Raw genomic sequence first — 10,416 nt, forward strand, 5'->3', positions numbered from 1 at the left:
ATAGGAATTCCATTTGAAAGCATGGCTCTTCAAACGAGCATTTACAGTTAATGCCACCCTGAAGAAGACGGAGCAAGACATTGACCATCTGTTTTAGAGAATCACAGCATGTCAGCAAGAGTCTCATAGATCATCCCATGAAGTGGGTAGGGCAGGGGGAGACTGTAAACAAGCCCCCAGGTGACTTCTAATACACACACACACACACACACACACACACACACACACCCCTCGAAAAGTACTTATTTATCCCATTTTGTCATTTCACAGATGAGAAAATTGAGGTCCAAGCAAGTAAAGAAACCTGTCGAGTCATACATCTAGGAAATGCAGAGATTGGATGAGAACAGCAGCATTCTGACTCCCAATCTGGTCTTTTTCTACTCCACCAAGCCACATGAGAGGGCACCTTTTACACGTTAGTGCAGAACAACTCAGCTTTGATTTGTCCCTAAGGTTAAGTGTCCAAATACGTATCTGTTGTATCACAAGCTCTCAGTCTAACAAAAGGACCTGAATGGCTTTGGTTATTGGTGGTAGTTTTTTTGTTGTTTTTGCTGTTGTGTGTTTTGCTTTTGGAAAGTGGAGAGAAATTTAACTAAGACCTAAGAAAAAGTATCATTGTTACTTGACAAACTAATGGTCATACAGGTCTTAAAGTTTAGAGTGAAAGAAAAATAGCAGTTGGATCAATCAGGCACCACACACACACGTGTGCGTGCGCACACACACACGCGCACACCCACGCACACCCATGGTGATACAGTGTTCTACTTCTCTGTGTGAAGGCGAGTGGCTCACTATTAGAATGTTTGAGGAGAGAGAACCCCAAGTGTGCTCAGCCCTGGGCAGGAGGAGAATGTGTCACTTTAAGTCCTTTTCTCTTTAGCTGAGTCATGGTACAACCACGATGGTCTCCAAAAAAAGTGTCTCTAGCCCTCCACAACCAGGGAAAAGGTCACCAATAACACAGAGCTCAAGCAGTTGGGGAAGTGGGTGAAAGGGAGAATAAAATGTCTACAATATAACTGAAGTCTCTTTGCACGTTCATCTACGTTGAAAACTTTTATCCCAAGACAAACTTGCCCCTGCATTGAGCTGTGTTGAATATAGCTGCATTCAATGAAGTTAAATCTGCCATTTCTGCCACTAGTGAAGATGAATGTCAATACACTAAACTCTACACTCTTTTATTTTATAAGAATTTAGAGTTCAGAATATCTTCACTCAATGTGTGCCCAACTCTAAAGCTGTGAGGAATAATATCTGCTCTGTCAGATCCTTGATATAGTATCAAGCAAGAATAATGACACAGATTATAGGAGACTCATTCTATTCTCTGTATTAACAAAATACAGTACTCTTAAGTGTTTTATATGACTCTTAAAAAGTATATAACTGACGCTGATTGACTCCTACTACTTGCCAAACATTATGTTAAGTGTTTTATGTCAATAGTTGTATTTAATCCTCACAACTCCATTATGTTGACGCAATTTTACATTTGGGGGCACTGAGACTTAGAACAGTTAAATACCTGCCCTGAGGGCCATAATCAGTAGGCAGTGAAGCTGAAATTCAAACCAAAATTAGTATAACAACAGAGCCTGTGCTCTACTCACTCTAATTTGACTCACATCCCAGCACACAGATCTACAGGACACACATCCTAACATAACTTAAAATGTGCATAAGAAATTGTAATTTAGTTATGTGTACACTTTTGGCAGAAATTAACGAATAAAATATTGTGTGTCTCAAATTCTGGATCACTTCAAACTGGAATTCCCCCAATGATATCACAAAAGAGCCCTCTGATGACCCCCAAAGAATCACACACTGGAAGTTTCCACAGATGCCAACTCACTCCTTGGAGTTGAGTGAGTAAAGATAGATTGAGTGGTAGTGACTTAGACTAAACTAGTTGATGGCTTTTATTTTTCGGGTAGCCAAAATTCTTTTCCCCCGGTATCCAAGAAATATTTTCACAGCAATGACTTAACAACTTAAATGGAAATATTGAATACACTTTTTTCTTTAAAAGAAAACTGCATATCCTCAGCTTCTTAATCTCAAGCCACAGTGAATACTAATGCTAGCATTGGGGCTGTTTTCTGAGCCACTGGCCTACCCATCTTGTGCTTTCCTTGTCTTTAATTTAATTGCCTTCCTTGTCTTTAACAAATGACTCTGCTGTCATTTGTTTCCTATTGTGTTGCATCTGATGCTTTTACTCAATAAACAAAACTAGAATGTGTTCTGTGATGTTGTTTTTGTTGAGCACAAAATTCAATACATTATCAAGAGAAATGAAACTGAAAGGAGCAAGTCAAGATCGCAGACCTGCATTTTCTTCTGGGGCCACAGTTGCTGATAAATGATGCAAAAATGCCCTCGACAATCTATTCCAGCTACCTTTTGATCTGAAGATCTATGAAAATGAAGTAGTTAGGGGAGGTGGTAGGGTAGCTGTAAAAAATTTTCAATTGTTATTAGAATAATTTTGCATCCGCAAGCTGGCAAACACTATTCACGTCTCTTTATATTGCTCATTTTATGGTGCTCCTAAACAAAGTCTCTTAAAAAAAGGAGAAGAAAAAAGAGGTCTGACTAATGGAACAAAAGCTACATCACAGTCTAGTTCTATCATGTTTTCTCATCCTTAGTAAGATGATGGTTCAATTTTGAATAAAGATTAATTACTAGAATGTGGTTAAAGCATAGTCTAGCCAAATTAATTTTAAAAATGAGAGTCCAGCTATTTTTATCTTATTCTTCACATCCCAGATGATTTTAATCAGTAAATTTCATAGCAGTGAATATTTTTTAAAAGTATGCATGGCCATTGGCTTTTATCCATTCGACATCTCTCTGAATTAAAGTATCAATATTGGGAAACATAACGAGTCTCGCAGAGTGACCTTGCTGACCTATTTTTGACAACATGATTTCGGCTCCCTCATGGCTTGTGATGATGGGTTCCTGGTAACATTATCCTTTATGACAAATTTAATCGAAGCAAGTTAGACTTTTAAAAACAAGTTGTGTATATAAGCTTAACTAGCTTGCTATGCCCTCTTTGGTGCTTGGAAAACCAGGCACTGGGTGAATGTTTTTCAATTGCGTCTATAACTTAGTTTTTCCCACCTACTGACATAAACAATCCATCTTAATCCTCCCATTCTAGCTGCATATCGTTTTCCAAAACTAAAGCTATATGCCCCAAAACCTTTGCCTTCTGTCATGTGGCCGATGACATCTTCCACTGACAGAGAATAATAAATTTACACTCAACGCGCATGGGGAACCTGAACACATAAGCTCCCCACATGCAGAACTATTTCCAAGTGACATTCCTTTCTCTCTTTCCCTCCTACTTCAGTGATGCAGAATACCCATCATACAACAATTAACAGTCCTCCTTTAGGGGGATGCTGAATGGAAAGAAAAGAACAGGAGAAGGGCACCTCAATCCAGGCAACGTGTTAACAAAAACCCCAGAGCAAACCCACAGTCCTTGACAGATACCCTGATAAGATTCCCAGGACACAGTACTGAGGAAAAGCAAATTCTTCAGTGGGACACATCTCACATGCCAGTGGCTCCTGGTTCACCCAGCCACATGATCTGTGCCAAAATTCAGATTTAATGCAGTGTCCTCCTTAGTCCCAATGTAATTCTATTTCTAGTTCTGCAAGCCTTAGCTCTGCAAGGCATCAGTATTCTCTTACCAAAAAAAAAAGTATTAGCTTAAATTCTGGGCCATCTATCACTCATATCCTTTGGTTAAGGACTATACCCAGTAAGGTATTTTCTGTTGAAGATGCCCACAGCAGTATCCACCCAGGAACCTTGAAATGGAAGCAGAAATGATTGCATGGGTAACTTACCAGCTCCTGAGGTCTGAATGGCTGCAGCAGCCCCACTCCTTTACCTGATCCCTGCTCTCTCTGTCTCTCTCCCTCTCTCTCTCCCTCTTTCTCTTGTGTACAGATTGCAGGGAACTTAAAGAACTCGCAGGGACAGTGTTTCGAATGACTTAAGAAAGAGAACAGGAACAATACTTCGTTCTCTTTTTCTCAGATGAGTACCTTCGGGAAGAAGGAAGGAAGGGAGGGGAGAGGGAGGAAGTCAACAACCCTTTGCTTTCCTGAAAAAAAATAAGGAAACAGAAGATAGACATCTCATTTTCTCTTAAACAAAATGTTGGAAGGGGTAAAAAAAAAAAAAAAAAAATCTTTGAAAAAAGGAATTCCTCAAATATGCTGTCTGCCCTGGGAGTTTTAAAGAGATGAAACGCCTTAGTGGCCTGGCCTGTCCAAACAAACGGTGTTCCAGACAGGCAGGCTCTCCTGAGCCCGCAGCCTCTGCTATCTGGTTTGCAGAACTGACACAGCCGAAAGGGAACAAATCATGTCATGTCGACTTAGAGCAAGGGAGAGCTTGGCCTGTTGTGCTAACCGAGGTAAACCTGCAGCCTGTAAGACAGTGTCGGGGCTGGTCAGCCAGGACTCCTGGCTTTTCCTAGGCCCTTTGAAACTCCAGCATTGCTGCAATTCCTCACTGACTCTAGATCCTCAGAGTTTTTCCAGGATCAAATAGCAGATTTATGCCCACCGAACTTTACGCAGTGGACTCAATCCAGCTTCCATCACTGATGGACGAAAAAGGAAAAGAAGCAACTAACCGCAACTGCTGCCGGACATGGTTATCTCAGATCTGTTGTTTATATTATTCTATCCTCTACATTCCTAAGGCTTCTTGGATTTAATCACCTCTGGAAAACTGGAAGGAGCTTTCTAATTTGTTTTCAAAATACTGCGAGGCAGCATAGGGCTTAGATAAATCAGCCACGGTGTTTGAAAAAAGATGGGGGAGGCAGGAGCAGAGAAAATGGAGGGAGCACCCTTTATCAACGTAGAAGACTTGGGGCTTCAGCAGGCAGGCATGAGCTCTGCTTAGGTTTAGCTGCATTTAGGAATAAGCTTGGTTTTAACTTCTCTGATTTGTGTTATGTCTCTTGTGTCCCTCATTCATCTGGTTAGGACCATTTTCACTGTGAACAGGAACCAGCAGCTATGTAGACCTTTGTGGCAGCAAAAGAAAAACCAGCCTTACACTACTTCCTCATTTCACTCAATTGTGAAAAAACGGGGTGGACAGATACACCTGATTGCAGAGAGTCATGAAAGTAAGTTAAGGGGAAGAATGATTCTGATTCAGTGACCCTGTAAGATTTTGACTGAGTCCTTATTGGCCTATAGGATTGTTTTTATTCTGACACATTTTTTCTATTATCTATCTATCTATCTATCTATCTATCTATCTATCTATCTATCATCTATCTATCTACCTATCTATCTATCTATCTATCTATCATCTATCTATCTATCCATCCATCATCTATCTAATCTAGCTACATATCTATCTATCTCTCTGTCTACCTAGCTACCTGAATATGTGTGCATGTATTAGAGAGAGACATGAAGATTTTGTTACTCCGTAGGTGTGCACAAGCCAGGGCAGAGTCCCATTCTTTGCATCCACCACAGCACCAACACTGGCACACCCCACGGCACTGGAGTTCTGGCCTGGGTGACCCAGCCTCACCAACAGTGGGGAACATGGATGACCAGAGACAGTCTCTATGGTTTGCCCATAGCCACACGCCAACACGTTCCTGTCTCCTGATCCCGGCTCTCGGGCTCTTTGCCCTCTGCTGGCCTTCCTCTGCATCCTGCCTTTGTAGAAATGGGAAGGGAAATGAAAATGAAAATCCGAGAAAGCCAGGGAAGCGCATGAGAGAATGGAGCAGGAAGGCCTAGGAATGGAGTCTTTTAAAGGGGGAGCAACACTGGGGCAAACCTTTGAGTAACTGGAGGTGAAAGAAGCAGGCAGCTGAAATTCACAATAAAAAAAGTAGACATCCGAGGGATTGAGGTGGGGTGAGAAGAAGCAATAGGGAGGGGGCGAGGTGTTGGGGGCATCAGCAGCAGAGGAAAGGAGGGATCCAAGGAACAAGAAGCTCAGGGTACCAACTCCTCACAGGCAGGAAACGGCCTCTGATCATTTGAAGAATCCATCGCAGCTACACACAGGCCTTCCCATATTTTTATTCCTCTTTGCAACCCCAAGGGCAAGGCCAGGGCTGAGCCCCAGGAGTCCAGGCAGAATCCAAAGGATTTCCCTTTTAAGTCTGCAGAATGTGGGGACTGTCACGTTGAGGCCGTGTTGTTGTCTCCAGGCCAGCTGACCCACCCAGACAGCCTGGATAGGGACATGTGCCATTTCAGGCTGCGTGGCTTTGACTGAATGGGGTAGCATCCAGTCGGGATCAGACATCATCCCTGCAGCTAGCCAGGGGACTCTCAACGCTGCCTTGTGTCAAGCTGCTCCATGCTCACACTGCGTTGCAACCCTGCCTGTGAGAGTCACAGAAAAGGCTTTTCCCTGTTTCCCCATGCTGCCAATCACCTGAGCAGTCACCCTCTAAAACTTGTGAAACCACCCACTGGGTGTCAGGAGCAGAAATTCCCAACCCTCCCATTAGGTTTGGCAGGAGAGATTTCTGATCAGCCCACTGGAGCTCTAGTTCTGTCCTGGCCTATCTGGATCCTGACTGAAAGTGAAGGATCCAACTGAGACACATGAGCAGGAATGGCATATGGCCTTGGCTCTCACCCCTCAGGAAAGCCCCATGTTGCAAAGCGTATTATAGAGATCACTTGAATAGAGAGAGGGGCTGCCCACCCCTGGGACTAGATAGGAGGACAGGAGGGAAACCAAGGTGAGGACAATGCTGTGACCCCAACCCTCAGAACCAGCACCACAGAAATAGGAGCTCTACTCAAAATGGCGTCCTGCCTCTGAAGTGTCCTAATTTGTATGGCACCAGTTTCCAATGACACAGACTCTGGGGTCATCTGTTGACTCCCAAACTAACTTGATTTCAGGTCATGGAGGTAGCAGGGTAGGAGAGAATGGAGAAAGGTTTGGAATAGAACATATTATTCAGAAAAGTGCACAAAACGTAAGTGTACCAGTCAGGGAACTTCACAAAAGGAACATATCTGAGTAGCCAGCGCTCAGATTAAGAAAGAGGACAGAGGCCCCCAAGCCCCTCCTGTCACTACCTCCTGTCCGGTGCCCTGACTTCCAGCACCTGACATGGATGCACATTACCTGGTTTCGAATCTACATGAAAATGGTATTGGCTTGCACTTCGTTTGGTTCCTTTGCCTCGATAGTATATTCGTGGGATTCGTCCCTGTTGTTGAGTATAGTCGTGGTTCATTCACTCTCATTGCTGGATAGGGTTTCATTCTGTGAATATACAACCATTTATATGTCTGTTCTACTTAAGACAGACATGGGATTGTTTCTAGTTTGGAGCCATTACAAATGAGCTGCCAGGAATATCCCTGTCCCTGCCAGATGTCTTTTTAGAAGACTGATGCAGGACTCATCTCTCTCCAGGAAGACTGGCCATTCCAGTGACTCACAATCTTTGACAGAGTTTGGTATCCTTTGGCACCCACTTCCTCTCAAAGGGGATGCGTAGCATAGATTTAAAAAAAGAAATCAAATGACTTTGATTTGAGGACATGGCCATGCCTTTGGAGACACTGGCAGAGTTCCTGAGGCGCTTGGGCACTGGTTAGGAGCCACTGTTCTCACTTCCTGTAGCAACCTGGAGATGCTAGTTCCTGCTGCTCTGAGTCACGCTCCAGCAGCTCCCCATCTCCACTACAGATTTGATGGAAAATATGTCTCTCCTCCCCGCTCTGGGTTTCTCACGAACATGCTAAGTGTTGTTATATCAAAGTGCAGGAGGGATGGTGCAGTCCCCGGACTGAAACTGCTTTGAAACTTCCTTTGTTTCTTTGATTTATTGTCTTCAACTTGCCAAACCCCAAAAGCCTCCAAGTCCCAACTCTCAAAAATGTGAGAATGTTCATTTCTTTCTTCCTTTTAAGTTTTATTTAGCATGAAAAGATGATATGAAGGATTCATTTAGACAGGTTATTGAAGCAAGTCTATTTTATGCATACAGTTTTTTTCATATGACAAGTGGGGATAAGAACACATCTATTTTTTACAGTATTTGGAGTAAATAAGAATAGGTTAACATCTTTCACATACTTACCATGTGCCAGACACTTCTAAACACTTCACACTTCAAACCAACTTAGTCATCACAACAGTCCTATGAAGTAGGTGCTATTATCGTCCACTGTCCCCTTGCCCTTTTTATAGATGAAGAAACTGAGCAAAGGAGACATCATACTACCTCCTTGATACCACACAAATAGTAAGATTTCAAACCCAGGGAATTCTGGCTCAGAGCCCTAATTTTTAACCACAAAGCTAACCTACCTTTTTCTCTAAACTAACACTGCATGGCGCATGGTAAAAACTAATGACTGCTCCCTAAAATTGGAGAACCACATGTTTTATAATATAAAAGACACAAAGGTTCATTGGGCAGCTCTTTAATAAGCATGTCTTAAGGACCAGGAAGCCCCATGCTAGGTGTGGTTAACGTGCTTCTGGATTTTATTGCCTCGTAGAGGAGAGATACATTAAAAAAAATCAAACAAACCATACCTGAATACCTAAACAGTTACCATGGCGGTTAGTGCTCTGAAGATTAAGTGTGGGAGTTACAAGAGCATATAGCAGGGTACCAAATGTGGACAAGAAGGTCAGGAGGCTCCTCGCGAAAATGGCATGTCAGCTGAGACCTCAAGAATGACCATGAGTCAGGGAAGATGGTGAGGGGCAGCTCATGCAAGGGCCAGTCGTACAGGTCTGGGTTCAAATTGTGACCTTGATCCTGAGAAGGGTGGGAAAGCATTAAAGATTTTACTAAGGGGATAGAATGATCAGGTTTGCATTTCAGAAAGACTATTTTGGTCACTATGCAAAGAATGAAGGCGGGCAAGAGTGGAAGCAGATGAGCCGCTGTAAAGTCTAGGCTAAGTTTGATCCTGCCAGTAAGGCCTATCAAGAGACATAGGTGGACATGTTGTAACCGCCCAGTGGGTTCACCTTGCCTGCTGCCTAGACAGAACCCATTTATCAAGACAGAAGAATTGCAGTGGAGAAAGAGTAATTCACGCAGAGCCGGCTGTGAGGGAGACCGGAGTTTTATTATTACTCAAATCAGTCTCCCCTAGCATTTGGGGATCAGTGTTTTTAAATATAATTTGGCGGGTAGGGGCTTGGGAAGTGGGGAGTGCTGATTGGTCAGGTTGGAGATGGAATCACAGCAGGTGGAAGTCAGGTCTTCTTGCTGTCTTCTGTTCCTGGGTGGGATGGCAGAACTGGTTGAGCCATATTACTGGTCTGGATGGTGTCAGCTGATCCATCCACTGCAGAGTTTGCAAAATACCTCACACACTGATCTTAGACTTGACAATAGTGATGTTGTCCCCAGGAGCAATCTGGGGAGGTTCAGACTCTTGGAGCCAGAGGCTACATGACCTCTAAACTGTAATTTCTAATCTTGTAGCTAATTTGTTAGTCCTGTAAAGGCAGACTGGTCCCCAGGCAAGAAGGGGGTCTTTTCCGGAAAGGGCTATTATCAATTTTGTTTCAGTCAAACCATGAGCTGAATTCCTTCCCAAAGTTAGTTCAGCCTATGCCCAGGAATGAACAAGGATAGCTTAAAGGTTAGAAGCAAGATGGAGTCGATTAGGTCTGATCTCTTTCACTGTCATAATTTCCTCAGTTATAATTTTTGCAAAGGCGGTTTCAATGTTGGTGCCTGGAGATGTCATAGGACGACCAAGTTTAAGAGCTGCACTCGGATGTTGTATGAACAGAGTCTATTGGAGAATGAATATAGGCAATGCCTAGCCTAAGAATAACTGGCTTATGAAAGCTTCCTACTTTCAAACAGCAATATCTACCATTCCCCTGCCACCCCCAATTTCCAGAGCCTCCAAAGCTGAGTGCCCACCCCTCTTTATTCCACCCCAGCCTCCTGTCTGCTTGCCTTGCTGTCATTGTCCCATGTCTGAATTTCTCAACACTCACCCAACGGAGAGCTCCTTTTCCTTTAACACACACCCAGTGCTGTTACCAAAAAGCTAGTGGCATCCTCCAAGCTAGCCCAGGAGTGGTAAGTGGGAGGGATGGAGTAGAACTCAGTGTTTGAACTACTAGCGTTGGAGAAAATGTACCCTAGGCATTCCGTGTAGAACCCAGGCTGAAATTTCTAAGAAAACTGTTACACTTGGTAGATTGCTGGTGTTATAACAGAGTTCCAGCACATTATGGTTTTAAGAACTGGTCTGAGGATATAGGAAAAAACACTCCATTTTTCCTGCTATTCTTTCACAACACAGAACACTTCTGACACCAGATGTATGGGAGTTTTCCCCACACACCTAGGAATCAACCAATTCTGCA

The 10,416-nt window shown here is 43.3% G+C and overlaps 1 protein-coding gene across 1 annotated transcript in view; it reads right to left on the reverse strand.

Moving 5' to 3' along the window:
* Positions 1-4,678, reverse strand: part of ZNF366 (zinc finger protein 366) — a 67,747-nt gene extending 63,069 nt beyond the window's left edge. Inside the window, exon 1 of the mRNA XM_015140265.3 lies at positions 3,891-4,678. The gene's annotated coding sequence lies outside the window, so the exon portion shown is untranslated. The remainder of the gene's footprint in view (positions 1-3,890) is intronic.
* Between the last annotated feature and the right edge of the window lie 5,738 nt (positions 4,679-10,416).

This window comes from Macaca mulatta, chromosome 6 (assembly GCF_049350105.2).
Source record: "Macaca mulatta isolate MMU2019108-1 chromosome 6, T2T-MMU8v2.0, whole genome shotgun sequence".
In the NCBI taxonomy this organism is placed as follows: Eukaryota; Metazoa; Chordata; class Mammalia; order Primates; family Cercopithecidae; genus Macaca; species Macaca mulatta.